The sequence below is a fragment of the Lissotriton vulgaris genome, chromosome 11 (assembly GCF_964263255.1).
Source record: "Lissotriton vulgaris chromosome 11, aLisVul1.2, whole genome shotgun sequence".
NCBI classification, from domain to species: domain Eukaryota; kingdom Metazoa; phylum Chordata; class Amphibia; order Caudata; family Salamandridae; genus Lissotriton; species Lissotriton vulgaris.
The window spans coordinates 289404727-289425417 of record NC_141699.1 but is presented as its reverse complement, the minus strand read 5'-3'; positions in this window follow the sequence as shown (position 1 = coordinate 289425417).

Sequence of the window (20691 nt, the reverse complement as noted above, 5' to 3'; positions counted from 1 at the left end):
TGGCACAAGGATAGGGCGATGTGTGTCGCATACTGTGGCGCAAGGGTGGCGCATTGCTGGAGTCGTGTCGCAAGCGCGACGCAGCTCCAGCAATGCTCAGGGGCGCCCTATGCCTAACATTCTGCGTCACTCCTTATGCCTGCTTCAAGCAGGCACAAGGTTTTGACATAGCATAAACGTAAAAGTGACTCAGTGAAATCTTGCAGATTTCATGGCGTCATTTTTACAAGGTGTTCCTGTGACGGAACGCCCACCCTGCGCCAGAACGCCCACATGAAACCTAACGCAGGTTTTATGTGGCACAGGGCTTTATAACGTGATGCATCTCCATAGATGTGACACGTTATAAATAAGGTGCAATGTGGCGCATGGTTTACGCCACCGCTGCATCACAGAAGTGATGCAACAGCAGCGTAAATGTGGAGCATGGGGCTTGTAAATCTGCCCCAAAGAGTAAAGCTCACTCAGGACACAGTGCAGTTGCCATGATGATTCACTGAACTCCAAAGTCGCGTTTCGACTTTCGACCGTCTCGCTGTCTTCATCACATGAAGAATTACAAGCAGGTGTCTTTGTAGGAAAAGATAAGAACTTAAATACCGGACACATTATTTCATTAATCTACACCATTGTAACACTGAGGCGGCCATATTGCAAGGTCACCATGGTAATCAGATGGTATAGTGTATAACACTGCCAGAATATAGCACTTCTAAGTAACTGTGTAACTTGTACCTGTTGTAATAGTAAATAAGTCCATGTAGCCGAGGTGTAAATAGATGTTGAAGGTTTTAAGCAGGAAAGATGTCTAGCACTGTGAACCAGATACCACAGTACCATATAACATTTAGCATGTGTAACGCCAAGAAACATGTAAAGTAATCACATGTCCAGGTATTGTACGTCACAGATGCAAATGAAAAGTCATACAAGGCAAAACAGAATCCAAGTCGGGGGCAGTGTACAATCAGTGAAAGAGTGGTAGCCGAAATGAAAAAAAAGGAAAAATGGACATCAGATGTCAACCATTGTGGTATAGTAAACGATGTGTTCAAAGTAAAAGACGGAGTCACTTTCTTCTGGTTATATTTTATGGCCCTGATTATAAATGGGTCAGTGTTTTTCGACTCCTGTGCAAACCATATTTTCCCCAGGGCTCAACATTCTGAGGGGTAGTATTTAATGTGGTAGTTATCAGGAGAATTAAATTAGACCACTACCGTACCTACAAATTTTTGATGCGATAAGCACTAAAATCCACGCTTCTCCCAACTATCTCAGCATAGGTGTTATTTATCACATCCGATAAATAACGTACGACACACTCCCGGGTATCATCAGGTGGCTAAACAGCATTTTCTCCTCTCAGTTGTACTAAATCCTTTACGTTTCTGTATGCACTTTTCAGTTTGGCCTTTAGGGAGCAGCAAAAGCACATGAATAGGCTTCACCCAAGGTGTTTTTCACTGTTCATTTAATCGCGTGAATTGTTTCTTTTGGTATATATAAATGGCAGACAAAACCCAAAATATGCATCGATATGTGTTTTTTGTTTTTATCAACCTGTTTGGCGGGAAAACTCAACGTCCTTTTTTGAGACATCTCTCGAAACTACGGGGCATATTATCAAGGGATTTATCTCTGCTTTTTTGGCTTTAAAAGCCAAGAAAGCGGAGATAAAATTATCTCCCTATCAGCAACAGGGTGCTAACACGCAAATTCGCATGTTAGCACCCTTTTTTTCTACGCTTCCCCTTGCATCTCTAATGAGATGCAAAGGAGGCGTTCCAGAGAAAAATAATAGGAGAAATGTTGTTAAGCGACATTTCTCCTATTATCAAGGATATCGCTAACCCTGTTAGTGATTAAAAAGCAGCGCTAACCGTGGTTAGCGCTGCTTTTTTTACACCTGCTATTTTCCTGACCTAGCCATGATATCCAATGGAAGGTGGATATCATGGCTAAGTTTGTGAGCCCCTATCATCAAGCTGACACCAAACTTCGAGAGATTATCGTTGGTTTTCCAGCGATAATCTCTCATTTGGCAGTTAGCGTGAGGATTTTTATCACTTCTGAGATAAACGTTGCTAATAGCAAGTTATCCCAGCGATAATTTCCGGCGATGCTTAGCGATAAAAAAATCGTTGCAACGCCTAGTTAGCGATAAATATCGCTACTCGTTGGTAATATGCCCCTACATTCGGTATATTTTAAGGAAAACCTACTTTAACCTCCATTCATAAATTACTATATAAAACTTGTGTTTTGTAGCTGTAGCCAGAGGCCAGTAAGACAACAATGCCAGTCAGTATTCACGGTAAACACTAACTTCTCTTGCATTACTTATCAGTTATAGAGTATTGATCATTAGAAATAGACCCTCATGTTCAATCACTGTTTCTTTGATACTGTCAGTGACTGATTCACCTCCTAGTTCTTTGGAACAGGAACACACCAGCAAATCCAATCCTCTCACTCTTGTATCTTAGAAATGTGTAAAGGCTACGAGTCCGTGAACACAAGCAGTAGGTGCCTCTGGCAGTCACACAATCTACAATTGGAGAACTTCATTTTATGTTGTTTTATTGTATATTGTTGTTGTATTTTATTTTATGTTGTGATATGGCAAGCATGTTGAAAACATTCCTGGAAAAAACCTGAATCTAGAAAATGATAATGTACCAAACATAAAAGGAAGAAATTCTCATTTGCAGGGCACAAGTCGAGGGTACGCGGGTAGACGATGTTTACTAGTATTTTAACAGGGTGGACGCTGTCTCCCCTGCCAAGAAGTTGGGCCCCACAGAATCAGACACCGGGACTTTCAGCAGCCCCTGCATGTTGTCTGCCTTCATTCCGAGCAGCAACATGCAGGCGAGTGAACTAGAGGCCACATGTAAAACTGTTTTTAGTGGTTGCAAACGAAGAATTGGGCCATTTGCGACCGCTAAAATAGCTTTTAGCATGTACCAACCCAGTCTTGCGAGTCAGTAACCTATCAATGACTTGCAAAATAGGGGTTGCAAGTCAGTATTAGAAAAGGGCTTGCCATGATAACCCCTTACTAATAGTGAGATGTCGGGCATGTCTGAATGTTTCACGACCAGAATGTGGTAATAAACATTCATATTTTAACGTCTCTTTGAAGGAGGCGGTACTCATTCGCAAATGGGAAGGGGTCCTCAACGGACCACTTCTTCTTTGTGAATGTGGGGGGGGGGGGGGGGCAACATTTTTAATAGCAGGCAGTGGTTCCACAGACCATGCCAACTCTCAAAAAAAGAAAAGGCAGTTTTTCATATTTATTTTTCAAATGCATCCTGTTTTCCTTTAACCCCTTGCCTACGATCGGAATTCCGCTCCTGTGCGGCACATTCCAATCGCGGGCGTGGTCGTGACGGCTCCCGGCGTCATCAGCACACAAGCACTGTGTGCCATGGCGCACGGGAACCGTCACCAGCATGCAAGGGGCTAAGGAAAACGGGCTGCATTAAAAAAAAATGCTTTATATAAAAGCAATCACAGACATGATGGTCTGCTGACCCCAGCAGGCCACCATCCCTGTAATTACAGGCAATCCCATTTGTGACCCCCATTGGGATTCGCTAAATGTGTGTCACATTAGTACATCGCATTTTGTGAGTCCCTAATTGTGAGTCGCAAAAAATCGCAACTAGAGACTTACAGAACAAAATGGTCCGAGATCTGGCACTTAGTTATTTTAAATTTCAGCTGAGCCAAAAATAAAGGCTGAAGTTAACGGGCCATCAGGCCTCCTTTTGATTGAGTATCCTATCTGGGAGTTATCTGGAACCTCACACCAGGCTGCAAATGCAATGGAGGGTATTCAAAGGCTCACCAACTTGCTATTATTTCACAGGTACTTACTTAAGAGAGGCATGCTTTTGACTTTGTCCTGTCCCTGTATATAAGACATATGCATGCACAGTAAAAATATCAAATATGCTGGTCTGTCCCAGTAAATGGGATTTTATTTACATTGTGCTTTCTACCCATGATGAGGCATTGACTATTTACACAAATAACAATTTAAATGCCACTATTTTGTTTCATTTCTTTTATAGTGCTACTCATCCCAATCCAGGGTGTGGAGCACTTTACGCCATACATACGCATTATACTTTGATAATAAGTCATATGTGTGTACACCAATGTATATGTGTTACATAAGGCAGTGAGTTTAAAGTAGTAACCTGCTTACCTACCTACATGAAATAAAAATCTGTCATCTACGTGTCACATGACATGCTTTGCAGAAGACATATTAACTCTCTATGCTACTTTAATTCAAAACTGGGACTGAACAATGCACAGATGTCTCCAGCAAGTGCATTAACATCCAGAGTTATCTTACTATTATTATTATTCCCTGATATTTAATGGGCACACAAAGATCTACACAGCAGGTACCTTAAACACATAAGATATTTTAAAATGCAGACGTTGCAACCAATTAAGCAGAGCAGATTTAATGCCATGTTTCCCCTTCTTGCCAATTTTGTTTGTGGCAGTATTTTTAAAACGAAATGTATAAATTGAGGCCCAGATTTTGCGTCAGGGTTGCATCTTTTTTTTGGCAACATCTTCAGGGCAAAATGTTATTTTTTAAATTTTGTGATGTACTTCAATTTACTCTTGATAGACCAGCCAAACATATGTGTGAGGTCTTAAGATTTGATTTCACTTCTTGTGATGTCAATCCCTGTGCAGTCATAAATTGTGATGCCATTTCCTGTGATGTCACATGCAATGTCACGTGCTGTATTGTCACACACCATGATGTCATTTACATACTGCCTCACTTGGTTAGTCTGCCACACTTCTTTTTAAGGACTGATAAACTGCTCAGTTGGAACCCCTCACCACATAGTCAAGCTAGTACATTTGGGGCCAGATGTACAACTGTTTTTAGATGTTGCAAACTGTAAAGCGGGCTGATTGTGACCACTAAAAAGGACTGTAGCATGTACAAACCCTATTTTGCGACTCAGTAACCTATTACCAACTCACAAAAGGGGGTTTGTAAGTAGCTATTGGGAAGGGGCGTGCCAAGGGCATTCCTTTCCAAGAGAGTCACACTGGTATGTACAATTGTTTTGTGACCGCAAATACGGTCGCACAACAATCACAGTTACCACCTACTTCAAGTAGGTGGGAATCCACTCACAAACGGGAAGGGGTCCCCTTTCCCTTTGTGAATGTATGAGAAAATATTTTTTTTAAAGCAGGCAGTGGTCCCGTGGACCACTGCCTGCCCATAAAAAATGAAAAGAAAACTTTTCATTTTTTTTCTTTTTAAATGCATTCCGTTTTCCATTAAGGAAAATGGTCTGCAAATGGAAAAAAATAGATTTATTTATAAAGCCAACACAGACATGGTGGTCTGCTGTCCCCTGCAGGCCACCATCTCTGTGATTGCAGTCCATTCCCAATGGGTTCCAAATTGCGACCTGCCTCATGAATATTGATGAAGCAGGTAATTTGCTACCCCATTGGTAATCGCTAAATATTTCCAAGACACATTAGTACATTCTGTTTTGCATGTCACAAATTGCCAGTCGCAAAAATTTCGCAATTTGCGACCCGCAAAACAGAATGGTGGTCCATCTGGCCCATAATGTCTTTAGTTTTACAATTAAAACATTCACAATTATATTGCATCTTATTTATAACATTAACCAACATGCTGACAATAGTAAACCAGGGGCCATATTATGGAAGTGGCCCAGGGCACAACAAATGTTAGTGCCCATTTTGCACACCCCGGGGCATTTTGATATTACAGAAGGGGCTGCAGATGCTTGTACAGCCCTTTCTGTAATACATATATATAGCGCTGGTGCACAATTAGCACCAGTGCTATCACCAGTGGGTGTTCCCTCTTTTTCATGGTGGCTTGGCCACATGCAAATGAGGGATTCCCTTTGGCTCTAAGCCGGGGCCATATTATAGAATCAGGCGCAGAGGCATAGAAGCAGTCAGGAGTTGCACTGACAGTGCTCCATCTAAAAGGTGGCACACTGTTAGTACGCCCCCTGATGGCAGATCTCTGGAGGAGGGGAAGTGGGTCCTATGGCCCCCAGACATCTCCTTGCAGGCAGGTGCCGCCATTAACACCACACACCCGCAAAGAGATCTCTCGCCCCTGGAGTACATCCTATATTGCTCAAGTGCTTACCTTTTGCATAGTGCATGTCTACTATATTTTTACTAATCACCCATACATCCAGTCTGAGATTCATTAACCTTTGCCTACTTTGTTTTAACCTGATTTAAAAGTACCTCCATACCCAGAGCCGGCTTTAGCATTGATGGAATGACAACCTTTTTTGGTGCCTCATCCTACCCCTTGACCTGCTTCTTCACAGATTCCCTCACTACCTCCCTCCAACGGTGCACCTGATCTCTCCATAGCCCCCTTTTCACATGCATTTAATTTGTTTAATAGTGTTACCCAGACCAGTGCAGGATGTTAGAGCACCTTACATTACACACACATTATACAGAGGCAATGAATCATCTGTTTATTAATCAGTGTATAGGAAATGTTAAATAAGACCAGTGGCGGCTCCAATGCTAAGGTGGAGGAGTGTCACCCCACTGCCAGGGCAGCAAAGAAAGGAGAAAATAAAATGATAATAACGCTATGTTATTATCATTTTGGCCCACATGCATCATTGTTTCATTTTGCACTTCCTAATTTGCGATTTTTAGGGAATCTCAAATTAGGAAATGCAAAATGGGATGCATGTACATTTTCTCAAAATATTTGAGAATCGGTAAAAATCGCAATTTTTACCGATTCTCAAATATTATGCGATTAGCAAAGTGCGAATTCGCAATTCCCATTCATTCCTATGGGCTAAAATGCCCATAGGAATGAATAGGAATTGCGAATTCGCACTTTGCTAATCGCAAATCCTGATTGCATTTCAAGGGTGGAGAGGGGGGGTTCAAATGACCCCCCCTGCACCCATGAAATGTTGTTTTCGCATCATGTTGCACACACACATGTCCTAAGGACATGTGTGTCCGTAACATGAATGTGTAAAAAATGCTTTTGCAGCGTTTTTAACACTTTTTGCAAATTTACCGAGTGGTTCAACCACTCGGTAAATTTGACACCCTAATTGCAAATTCGCAATTATAAAAGTAATCATGCATTGCTTTTAAGAAATCGCAAATTTGCGATTTCTTAAAAGCAATCGCATTTTTAGAAATTGCAAAAATGTGCGATTTCTAAAAATGCTTGATGCATTCCAAAAAGCATTTTTGGAATCGCAAACGGCCGATTTTAAGGAATCGCACCGTTTGCGACTCCAAAAATGCTTGATGCATGTGCCCCTTTATTTCTTCCTCCTGCTGTGTCAGTGCGTGAGGAGGTGGAGTAGAGCTCCAATGGAGGAGTTGTAGACACTCCTGTGTGCAATGACTGTTTGGTCGGCAGACAGTCATGCGCACTCCCGTGTTCTCCATGCAGGCTGCAGTACACCATGCATAGAGAACATGCCCACCCGTTCAGCCCATGGATGAGCGCTGTGTCACAGCGCTCAGACTAATTACAAAGCTCCATTAGAGCATTGTGATTCACTTAGGGGTGGGAGCCTGGCTGCATGCTTCATGTTCCGAAATGGAGTCGGACACAGGAGAGAAGACACAGGACCCGGCTGCGACAACGGCAAGGTAAACTTTATATTTGTATTATTACCTTATTATTTTAATAGGACCACAATGCCTCCCCTGGGCCGGCAGCCCCACCCATGAGCCGTGACGGCCTCCCCTGCATAAGACAATAATTATAATGAGTAGGAGTCACATGTCATCCATATGGGTAGGCATTATATGTTAAGAGTGCTTGGTCTCGAGAAGCACATGCTCAGCGTTTACGAATAACACACTGGTTACGGTTGGCTTTACTAATAAGAATGTATTTATAATCAACACACATCTTTTACAACACTAGGATAGTTAGCGACTGGGGAAAATCATGTTTTAACCTATACCTTGCAGTCTGCATGCAGCACTTTCGTGCCAATTGATAGCCCATTGTATTATTTTAGAATTGTGATTTATGAACTGCAAGTAATAAATGGATCTCAATGACAAAAGCAGTAATGAACTGAGCTATCTATATTTGTGTCCGTGCAGTGCATGTTATTTACAGCAGGCACATTAACACTCTGCGCTACTGTGTTTAAATTCAAAACAGCCACAAGACAAAATGTCAATCTCCTAGAGCTCTCTCTAGCAGGAACATTAATCAACAGCATTATCTTGACATTTTTATTGTTGCCTGAAAACTGCTGGTCAGACAAGGAACTCTGCAGCAGGGTATTTTAAACCTATAAGTTACTTGTAAATGCAGCACCCTTCCCCACTGTAGCATAGAGTGACTCTAGGTTTCTTTCAATAGTTGTGCGAAGAGACAGTGATACTAAGGGATCACTGATATAATAATCAAACCAACAATATTGTGACCAAAAATATAGTGTCGAAAATATTGATTACAAAATTATTGCTTTCCTATACTTACATTGGTAAGTCCATTAATATTGGAAAATATTTGTTTTACACTAATATTGTTAAAAACATACTAAAATAAAGGGGCATACGTACAAGGAGTTAACGCCGCTGTAGCATTACTTTTCTGACGCTACTGCACCTTTATTAATTGCCGTATTTACAAGTTGCCGCTAACCACAGTTAGCAGCACTTTTCCTTCGTTAACGTGCGATTTCCAGATCGTCAATTCTGTTAGCTGGACTTAACGAAAATGATATGCAAGGTGGGCGTACCGGGAAAGACATTACTGTTAAGCCCACTTCGCGATATTTACAATGAATCCTCTGTCCTGCGATAATCCCCAAAATCTGTTGCTAAAACCAGTTAGCGGCTGGTCTTTAAGACAAGAAAAAAGCTGGTCTAAAAAATGGAGCAAAAAAATTGAATATAAGGGAGACAAAGCCAGAGCCTCATTTGCACACCAAATGATGCTATGGAGGTACTACTTCTGCATCTTGGAGCTCCAAGAAGACAACAACCACCCCTTTCACTGTCACCAGTACCGCCACAGAGGCAGCGCCAAAGAAGAGAGCGGGTCTACCACCAACGCATTACCCTGATAGACCTCCGGCCTGAGGACGTGACAGCACACTACAGGCTCAAGAGGAAATCCAACTTGCGCATACTCACACAGATAGCGCCAATGCCGCAGGCAAGAACCAGTGCAACACAAACATCTCTCCGCAAACAAAAGCTACTTGCAGTGCTGCACATGTTGGACTCTGGTGCCTTCCAACCAACCACTGCCACAGTGGGTGGAGTCTCACAGTCATCCTTCTCCAGGTTCCTACCCAAAGTTTTGGATGCATTATAGCCTGATGCCACAGCATCTACACTTCCCCAACACTGCACAGGAACAACTGGAGAACAAACAAGGCTTCGAGGACATTGCTGGTTTTCCGCATGTGTTGGGGGGCCATTGACTGCACCCATGTCCTTCATGTGCCTCCTGTGGACACTGCACACATATACAGGAACAGGAAGCACACACACTCCATCAACGTTCGGGCAATTGTGGACCACTTGGGCCTGTTCGTCAATGTCGTTGCCAAGTTCCCTGGGAGTGGGCCTGACTTATATGTATTTTGCCAATTGGTCATCAACCAGCGGTTTGAGAATGGCACTTATGGAAATGGATTGCTTGTTGGGAAATACAAACTGAACACACCATACACCTCAAGTACACAAGCACGTAGCTCAAATATGAGACCATGCACAGGTAGCAAATGTAATACTACATACCTTGTAACATGTCCAAATAATGCACTTAACCACACACTGCAAATCAATCAAGACATGTGGTACACAGCCCAACAAGAGAAGAGCCATGAAAATATCCCACAAACCACCATGGCATGCTGGAATCATAGACATCACAGAACACATCAAACACAAATTTTAATTATCCAATGCAGTACATGATACAGAACATATGATACTGCGGTGCCACATCCAACAACATGCACCACATGTACAAATAGATGACATATGACCATGCCCCCACTTTTCAAAGTGCATAATTTGCTGGCATGCAAAGCCAGTGTGCATACATGCATCATGGCTCTGCAAGTAGTGTGAATTAAGGGAGCACCAACTGACCACAATTTTAATCTAAAGTTGTTTTGTATATCAGTCTGTGCTGTTGCTGAATGGAGCATGCATAGCTAGAGCATGCCAACTATCCAAATCACGGGGCATATTATCAAGTCAGGCGATAAAATTATCCTAGTTTTAGCGGCAGAAAACTGCTGCTAAAACAGCGATAATGGGCTTGATAATATGCTCTATGGAATTCCAATTGAAGCCCATGTTAGATGTAAAGGACATCTAACATGGGCTTCAATTGGAATTCCATAGAGCATATTATTGAGCCTATTATCGCCGTTTTAAAAGCAGTTTTCTGCCGCTAAAACTGCAATAATTTTATTACCTGTCTTGCTAATATGCCCCCACATCCTCAACACATGTCGTACACACACGTCTCCCCTTGTGAGGTGTAGCAATCTGATGGCCAAAATCTAATTCCAGAATATGTGTTGTCTGTGAACAGACACACACATGTGTACATTGACATGTTGTACCACAACATGCATACATGCAGAGTCCAAGTCAAACCATGCCCAAGGACATCAAGGCAAATGTATGTTGTCCATAATTGTCCCAGTAAGTCCAGTGCACCATGTAGCAGTGCCACTGTCAACTACACTCTGTCCCACAATAGTGGCAAGGTTGATGTAAAGAGAACCCAATGATTCAAATGTTCAGCAGACAAGATGTAGAATTCCAGTCACACTCAGCACAATTACTAACAATGAGGCACCCTGATGATGTCCCAACATAGTAGTCATCCAAAACACAAGGTTGATGCCTTACATGGCACATGTGCCAATGGTGCACCCTCAACAACATATGCACAGTAGTCCTCAGGTATGTACAATGTGCCCGCAAATAACCACCCATGTTCATTTACAATGGCCCATACATCATTACAGTCACAACATGGAGTCAATACATAGGACAATGACAACATGGTGATATAGGCAAGTCAATTTCAATGATGCTTGTACCGTGCAGCAAAAAAAAAACTGTCACACCAGAAAGCACAAACTTGCACAATGCACACACACCTAAAAAGTCACTCCTTAAACACAGCAGCCACATGTACTAATGGCCACATATCTCTTAAATCTGTCTCAGGTGATCAAGGATATGCTCTCATGCCATGGCTGATGATGCCCCTTAGAGTGACATACACACAGGTCCAGAGAGACTACAATGTTGCACTGGGACACACAAGGGCTATGGTTGAATGGACATTTGGAGTCCTCAAATCCAGGTTCAGGTGCTTTGATGTTTCAGGGGGCTGACTCCTGTACAGTCCTGAACTCGTGTGCAAGATCATAATGCTGCACAATATATGTTTATGCACAACCACGCCATTGGATGAAGAGCAGGAGGATCGGGACAACCCACCTGATGGCCAGGATGAAGAGGCAGATGCAAGACACACACCAGCCTCTGCTGCTTGAACAGAAAGAAGAGATCAAAGTATCTTAAATGTCTTTACCTAATCACCTGACAAATTATCCCATTACATGAATATACATCCAAAATATTTAAACATTGTAACTCAGTACAATAAAATAGCACCACACCAAAGTCCTCTATGCCAGTTTAATCCTTTCACAAGAACACATATCTGTAAAGTGAAAGTAAAATCATAATATTAGCAACACACCTATCATATATAGCAGTGGATCTAACATCAATCACCCAAGTGATTATGACATGTAACAAAGTGATCACCAGCATGTGTTGATAACAGGATATAACATATATCTGTCCTGTGAATGGCAACATCTGCAAGGAGAGCACATGGACAATGTTATCCATTCTAAAATGTTAGGCACAAGCAGCCTTTTCCATGGATGACCTGCTGATACAACCTCTGGTCTTCCTATCACTCACTCACAACCATTACTAGCAACTCAATACTACAGAAGGCATCAATATAAAACACTCTCCCTGGCTCACTGACTAAGCAAGCAGCATCCTTTGTGAGCACAGACAATCAAATACAGGGTACAGTATGGAATGCAAACCATGCAATTCAAATAACTGATGCAGGGGATGGGAGTGAACACCCCAATGTGCCTCATTACAAGTCCAGGAGAGCCGATGTGCCTCCTCCTCGACAGTGATGGTCTGTGCAACATATTCTTGCTTACATACGTTAAGAGTACATTCAAAGAGATCGAATATCTACCATGCAACATCAGTGTACACATGTTGTGTGTACTGAAATGTACACTAACCTTTATACACAAACAGTACCATCCCTCAATTATGAACACAACAAGTTGCAACATGCATACTTCACATGTGAGTGTAGTCAAAACAAGGACATGACAAGACTTGACAACAGTTATTGTTCATTGTACATGTAATAACTCTAAGGAAATGTGATCACCAGACCATGCACAACGCAGGAAACGTCATCTCTGTCACTCTGTTACTCTGCTTAAGTGAGCAGCATATGTGCCTATACACCGGGGTCTCAAACAAAGGCACAGCATGATCCTCAGGACATGTGGACAGCACATGGTAACAGGCATTGTCACTTTAGCTTTTGCAAGGACTGTGACATGCAAAGTGTATACATGACATTACAAAGTAACAATGACATGTACACATGTGCAGCTGGGTCTACAACATGCTTCCTCATGGCTCAGTGTGTCATGTAGAGATATGCATAAATCTGAGGATGCTGCTCCCTCATGTTATCTGTTACACACATCTAAGTATGAATAATCTGATCTGTGTCTGTAGGATCTTGTAGTCCATTGGGTACTATTGACATGTGTAGAGACAACACCAAAACTAACTTACAATGTCAACTGTGCGCCCACTACATATTGGAACATACAGGATAACATCAGCTCATTGCTGACATGCATGTTTTTTCTTGTGACATTGTATGCACAAGAACAGACCCACAACATGTAATGTTTGGACTAGCATTTCAGGTTAATGGTGGTAATGGAGAGGGTCAGTTCACACTGAGCAGAGACTATGTAACGGCCAGCAATAAGGAAAAGCATACACATATCTAGTCAAAATGAATCCATGAGTGTAATACCACAGACTGTCACCAATGCCCCCCTTTGTGTAGAAGATATTCATACACTCCATTGTGAATGTTCAGCCATGTCTGTCCATTGCATGCCGATCTGCTAATTTCATAAGTAGTCACTGCTTGTTGATCCAGCACATATGTGTAGTAAGACCATCAGACTAGCACAAACATCACAGCAATGTGTGATGTCAGAGGCTCACATGTAGGGACAAATGCCACCAATGCCAACCGTAATGTGTGACACCCTGTCAAGGGATCTACTTACACACATGTCCAGTCCGGAAACAACACCAATGTGATAAAAGTGCCTCATGATGACTCTGGCATTGCAGCGTCTCCGTGATAGTTTTGTCATTTTTATGGAAAATCTGTGGTTATGAATTAACAAAAGCAAGACATTTGTTATGAGTGATGTGTTGAGAGAGTTTTGTGTGTTATTGTCCATACTGTCCCAGTCAAGTCCTGTATCACTGTCCCTCCGTGTCAATTTCATTTGTCTGATTGTTTTGTCAGGTGTACGTCTCTGGGGTATCTTTGTATAGTTAAGATGTTCTTCGGTTTTGACTGTGGTAACATTGTTTGGGGTTGCCTGTGGGAAGTATTGTATTGGGGTATGTTAGGTCAGGGTAGAGAGGGCAGAATGCCAGAGGGGCCTTCCTCTGGCTGGCAAAATGTTACCTGCCCAGGATGGTTGTGGCTGGGGGACACATCCTCATGGGTTACGATGTGAAGGTATGGAAGGTGAGATGAGAGCACATCCGTGAAAAGATGCTGGACATGTTGGGTGTGGACAGGACTGTCCAGCAGTGGAACACCAGTGGCAGGAACATGAGGGTGTCCTATTGGATCATCTTGGACTGATCGTCTGGATGCAAGGTGGTCAGTACATGAACAACATCATATCACATTAGAGGGTGAATGCCTAGGACACAAATTATGTGGTGCACAAGATAGACGCACACATCATTTGAATAGCCATTTGGCAAAATAGATTGCCTGTCATGACACACTGTGCCACACTTAAATCCTTGATAATTGTGTACACTTTACATGATCCATTGGCTGCAAATTAACACTGGATACATATTGTGGCTCACCACAAGTCCTGATCACATTACATACCTGTGTGAATCTGAATGACTGATTTGACCCTCAAATGTCACATCAATTTGAGGTGTGAGAGTAGATTTAACATCCATGTAGAATTTGGACAGGTTGTAGTCTGTTATATCAATCAGATTATGGCATGGATGCCCATTACGACATCAGTGTGGCCCTGGCATGTGTTGTGTGTAAGACCAGCTCAGCAGCTTGCAACATGTATGTAGCGTGGCAACACACCTGACTGTTCCAATGACTGTACTTTTCCATGTAAATATCAATTATGTTTGTTATCTTGCAAAACGTGATTTTTAATTGTTCGACCTTGCACCTTGGCATGGGTCTCCATTCCATTTTTTGCTGTTGCCTCATGTGTTTTTGCTGGTTATAGATGCTTTGGGTACTGTACCACTGCTATTCAGTGCCACGGTGCAAGTGCTCCCTCTGAGACATTGATGTATGGATTAGTGATTCCATGATTGGTTGGTTTAGTTTACTTGTCAGACCCTAGCACAATGCACTGAGTGTGCCCAGAGCTAGTAAACTAAATGCTGCTGGTGGGCTTGCAGCACTGGTTGTGCCACCCACAGAAACAGCCTGTAAAAGTGTGTCTCAAATCCGCCATTGCAGAGCCTGTGTGCAGTATGGTGCTGCAAAACACACAAGATGAAAGACGGAATGTTGCACAATGGCAAAACATTCATGCCCAGTCATAGATCTGGGTTTTATCCATCGTTATTTTGCTCACCAAGCCACCCCAGTTCAGACTTGGCCATATGCAAATCAGTCATGAACCTGTGCCTCATGGGAACAGGCAGTGGGTGACCATCAATGGCCATAGAGTGGAGGCTCTTCGAGACACAGGAGCCAGTGTGACAGTTGTCAAGTGTCACCTGGTGTCTGAAGAGCAGGTTGTCCCCAATGCATTTTACCCAGTTGTTACCGCTGACAACACAGAGAGCCACTGCAAGGTGGCACAGGTTCCCTTTGAGTGGGAGGTCTCTGGTACTCTTCAAGTAGCTGTGAGGCCAGCCATGCCTTTTGACTGTTTGTTGGGGAACGATTTGGAGACCTCACATTGAGCTAAGGTGGAGCAAAGTGCTCATTTGGAGATGTTGGGTCTGCCTGACTGGGCGTTTGTGACCACACGGTCCATGGCAGCCAGTTAGGGTGTTCAAGAGGACCTGGAGCCTGAGAGAGGGGCCCAGGTGCCTGCCCTAAAGAAAAAAAAGGCAGGGGCATGGGTAACCAGCCCCCGAACCTCCCACGGTCCAAGAGGAGGTAGACCTTAAGGGTGATGCCCTAGAGCCTACAGGGGGACATATATCTGAATAGGGGGACCTGCCTGAGCTGACCCATTGGCAGCAGGAAGGAGGGCCCTCCATGGAAGAGTTCGGCAAGGAGTGGAAGGAGTGCCCTTCTCTTGTGGGTCTGCGGCAGCAGGCTGCAGACCAGGCAGTAAGTGATCAATCTGGATCACATTGGATCTACTGGGAGGATGATCTCCTGTATACTGAGCCTAAGGTTGCTGAGCCTGGGTCAGCCTATGTGCTGGTAGTCCCCCAGCTCTTCATAGCCTTCATACTGGGACTGGCTAATGATGTGTCTTTAGCCTGACCTTTGGGGAAAGACAAGACCTTTTAGAGGCTTGTCACACACTTTTATTGGCCCCAAATGTGGAAGAAATCAGACACTCATTGCAGGACCTGTCCAACTTTCCAGGCAAGTGGAAAGAGTGGGAGGAAGCTGAAGGCTCCTCTCCAGCCATTCCCTGTGGTCAGCACCCCCTTTGAATGTGTGGATATTGACATTTTGGGGCCAATGGACCCCAACACAGCCATGGGCAACAGGTGCATCCTGGTCTTGGTGGCCCATGCCATCCGGTACCCGGAAGCCATACCTCTGAGGACAGTGATAGCCCCCGTGGTGAGACGGGCACTGATGGGAATTTTCCCCCATGTGGGATTCCCTCATTTCCAAGTATATGAAGTCCCTGTGGCAGGAGAGTGGGGTAACTTATAAGTTCACCACTCCTTTCGACCCCCAAGGAAATGGGTTGGTTGAGAGATTCAACCAAACCCTCGAAGGCATGATTATGGGTCAAGAGGAACCTATGAGGTGTAAGTAGGACGTCCTCTTACCATGCCTGCTCTTTGCATACTGTGAGGAGCCACAGAAATCTCTAGGGTTCAGCTCCTTTGAGCTTCTCTATGGTCACCCAGTGAGAGGACCTCTGAGTCTAGTCAAGGAAGGCTGGGAGCATTCTCCCAGGAACCCTCCCCAGGATGTATATAGCTACAAGTTGGCCTTCAGGAACCAGACTAGGCATTTCAGGCAACTCGCTGAGGCGAACCTGGAAGCCAGCCAGGAGGAGATGAAGTGGTGGTATGACCAGAATGCCACTCTGGTAGAGCTTCAGCTTGGTCAGAAAGTGTGGGTCATAGCCCCAGTGGAGCCCTGCGTGCTCCAGGATAAATGGACCGGACCATTTGAGGTAGTGGAGCACAAATGCCCTGTTACCTACTTAGTGGACTTGCGGTCTCCCAGGATCCTACATGTCAACCGCCTGAAGCCCCACTTGGAGAGGTCTGAAGTGGGCATGCTTCTAGCCCTGACGTGTGTGACATGTCCAATTAGTGAATTATAGCCATTTTTGTTTTTCACTATTGCAAGGCTACCTGTTCCCCATTGGTCAGAATGGGCAGTTTGTTTATTACATCTTATAATCCTAACCGACTCAGGGTACTATGTAGAAATTTGAGTTTAGTATGCCTGAACTCAGAATGATAAAATACATCTTTTAGTGAAGTTGGTTTTAACATTCTGTGTTTGAAAATACCACTTTTAGAAAGTAGATATTTTCTTGTCTAGCCATCCAATCCTGCCTCTGCTAGGTTGTGTATTCCTTGTCTGGAGTTTGAGTGACAGGGGCTAGGGGATTCCAAGAGACAAGGTGAGTCAGCATAGGGCAGAATAGAGAGATCTGCATGTAGTTGGGTGGGTGGAGTTGCACCTGGGGCCTGAATAGGGCTGTGCCTTCCCTCCACAATGCTGGCTCCACCTCCTGTTGTGCGCCTGATGTCCCTGGCCTACACTATAAAAGGAAAGAAGGAGTATTATCAACAAAGAGCTCCAGTACTGACCAGAACTGGTTTGGACTAGGCAAAGGCCTTTCTGTTTTCAGAGAACAAAGGAAAAATGAATATTAAAGAGGGGACCCAAACCCCAGAACTTTAGATCACTTTTGGGAAACAAGAAGAAACCTTTGCTGAGGAGAGGAACATGAGGAACTCAGGAATAGACTATCCCTAAGGTGAGTGCTGTCTGGGGGATTGGCCTGCAGTGGTTGCCTGACTGCCAAAGAAAGGAGAAAAGACTTTGTGCTACTTTTATTCAACTTGTGAAGGATCTCCAAGGGCTTGAGATAGAGATTGCCTCCTGCTGAAGTCTCAGGGACAACAGACTTCACCCACCAGCTCCGCAAGAGTTATTTGGAAGTGCCTGCAGTTGTGTTGGGCTTTCTGAGGGACTGCATGTCGCAAGGAGCTGGAAGCGTGACTCACGAATAAAAAGCGTGTCGCCGCCACAGCCGCTGTCGTCACATCACTGAAGAAGGGTGTTGCCGCTGTAGCTGTCGTATTGCATCGCCAAAGCGTCTCATATCATCGGAGAAGAGTGTCGCCGTCGCATCAGATGCCGTCGCATCACCAGAGAAGCGTGTCGTAGGGCTTGTCGTGGCTCAGAAGAATCGTTGAGTTGCCGCACGGCCGTCGGGCATACACGCATCATGTTGCATCAAGGAGAAGACGTCACTTTTGTTTCGTTGCACCGGATCTTCATCGCATCACGGCGCTGCTGGTCGCATCACCACAGAAGCGGAGTAAGAAACCGACACATCACCTCCCCATGCCGAGAAGCACCGACATATCCCCTATGCATCAGTAGGGACCCGACGCATCACCATTCTTGCGTGTAAGGAACCAACGCATCACCTTCATTGCAACACTTTCGTTGTATAGGGTTACACATCCAAAGGTACACTGAACAAAAAGTGTTGCATTTACCATTTTTAACGAGAACTAAGCTAATTCTACCATTTTTAAAGTACAGTATTGTGGATTTTTGTTGTTTGTGGTCTTGTGTTAAGTCTATATGAAAATACCTATTTTTATACTACAACTTGTGTGGTGTCCATTTGTAGTATTGTCACTAGGTTACTGTATGTGTGCACAAATGCTTTACACACTGCCTCTGAGATAAGCCTGTCTGCTCATGCCAAGGGGGTGATCAGGGGTTATTTTAGGAGTTTACCCCCTTACCCTGAATAGATGCAAGGGTCCCTATTTGGTGAAAGGTACCTCTGCCAACTAGAGACCCCCAAATCTAACATTAATTAAATTCATTGTACCTTTACCATTTTTCCAACAGCAGGCAGACCCTTGATCACACAAGGAGACGTGGATGTATTTATGGACCTACATGCCACAGGTGAGTGTGTTGTCATTAGCTATGGATATTGTGTTGATATATGTAAGCAATGCCACAGGCAATGTATGTTGTAATACACATTGTGTATGTGCATCACACGATAATCAGCTCTTGTGTGATGATGATGCATCAAGTCAGGTGTATTGCACATCAGCATCATGTGATGTAGGAGGACATAATTGACATTTCTAACTTGGTGTTGCAACAGTGTCAGATGAGTCACAACACTGTATCCATGTCCAAGCACTGGAATGCATGATATGGGTGATGTCATAGACATGTCCTGGAGTCAACCACACATCATCCCAAACATCTATGTGCCCTGACATTGTTGTGCAATGATTCCAGATCTGCATCCGCCAATTTCAATTGTAGGGTGTCATATATGATGATGATTTGTTGCAACAAACATGTCACAGCTGTTTTTGATCATTATAATGCTAAGTGATGTGCCATTCAGACATGAACTATTGACATATGGCCACATACAAACTTATTAAGAAATTACTAGAATGTACTACCATCACCATATGGTATTTTCCCCCATGGCATCAACTGTGTCACCATAACAGTGTAGCATATGCACAATCCCCTATGGCCACCACAATGTCATTTTCTTTTACTCAGTGGTGGCAATGGTGTGTGCGCATTATTTACAATTCAGCGTTAAGCCACTTAATGCATTGTATCTACTCATATCAGTTTCCTTCCATGTGCGCTGCCTTGTGCAGCACACATCGAAAATGCAAAATGCCATTCTTTCTTCATGAACAGGATGGTGTCCATTCCAGTACATAAACACATTTTAATGTTTATGTCATTTTGTCACCTTCATGTGTGCTGCATGAAGCAGCAAACATGAAAGTGACTTCATAGCATTTGAGGATTGTGTATGTGCATGTAGGTGCACCTCCCACACATAAACAATACTCCACTGCATTCAGCCCCCCTAGCAACATGGTGCAATGGTGCCTGCGTTGGTGCTAACTTGGAAAAGTTAGCCCATCACAGGGTTAAACACAGGGCTGCCCGACATTCTTCTCAATGTGGTGCAGACTTGCATGGAAGATGTGGCGAAAAGAGAGAATAAACCAGGAATGACCACACATCTCTCAGCCACTTACTTGTACATATCCCCCCCCCTGAGTACGTCTCACAGAGGGATGAATGACATGATGGAACAACAACATGTTTCGCAGGAACAGTCACACAATGTGGAATGGATTGTCATTACATGAATCGGTCATATCAAATAGTTGTGTATTTTATGATGAATAAGGCCAATCAATTCAATGCTGTGTCATATAAGCAAGCCTCTGTAGCCAATAAGAAAGCTTAAACTCCCAACATAGGGGTCCATTAGGATGGCGGGCGGAAACAGTCCGCCCGCCATCCTAACGGAGATCGGGACCGCCCGCCTAAAGGGCGGGGGTCCCGACATTGGCATTAGGATGCGCCCGCCACTGTGGCGGGTGCATTCCTCAAATTAACATTGTGGCGGGCGGTGCTCACTGCACCGCCCGCCACAACGTTAAACACAAATGCACGCATTTGCATACTCGAAGCAGCAGGCACCGCGCAGTGCCTGCCGCTGCGATTATGCAAATGCAGGGGGGTACCACAGGTACCCCCCGTGTGCCACCCCCCTTTGCCCGTCACTCTGGGGGCCCACAGGGGCCCCCCAGAGTGATGCCGCCACGGAAAGGCATTGAGAAATGCCTATTCTAATATGGCTGGCGGTGTCTGATAGACACCGCCATCATGTTATCCCTTTTCCGCCCCGGCCGCTATGCGACCGGAGCGGAAAACAGGCGGCCGGTCTTTCCGACCGCTGCGGTCCCCTCCGCCATCGTAATATGGCGGAGGGGAATGCAGGGAAGGAT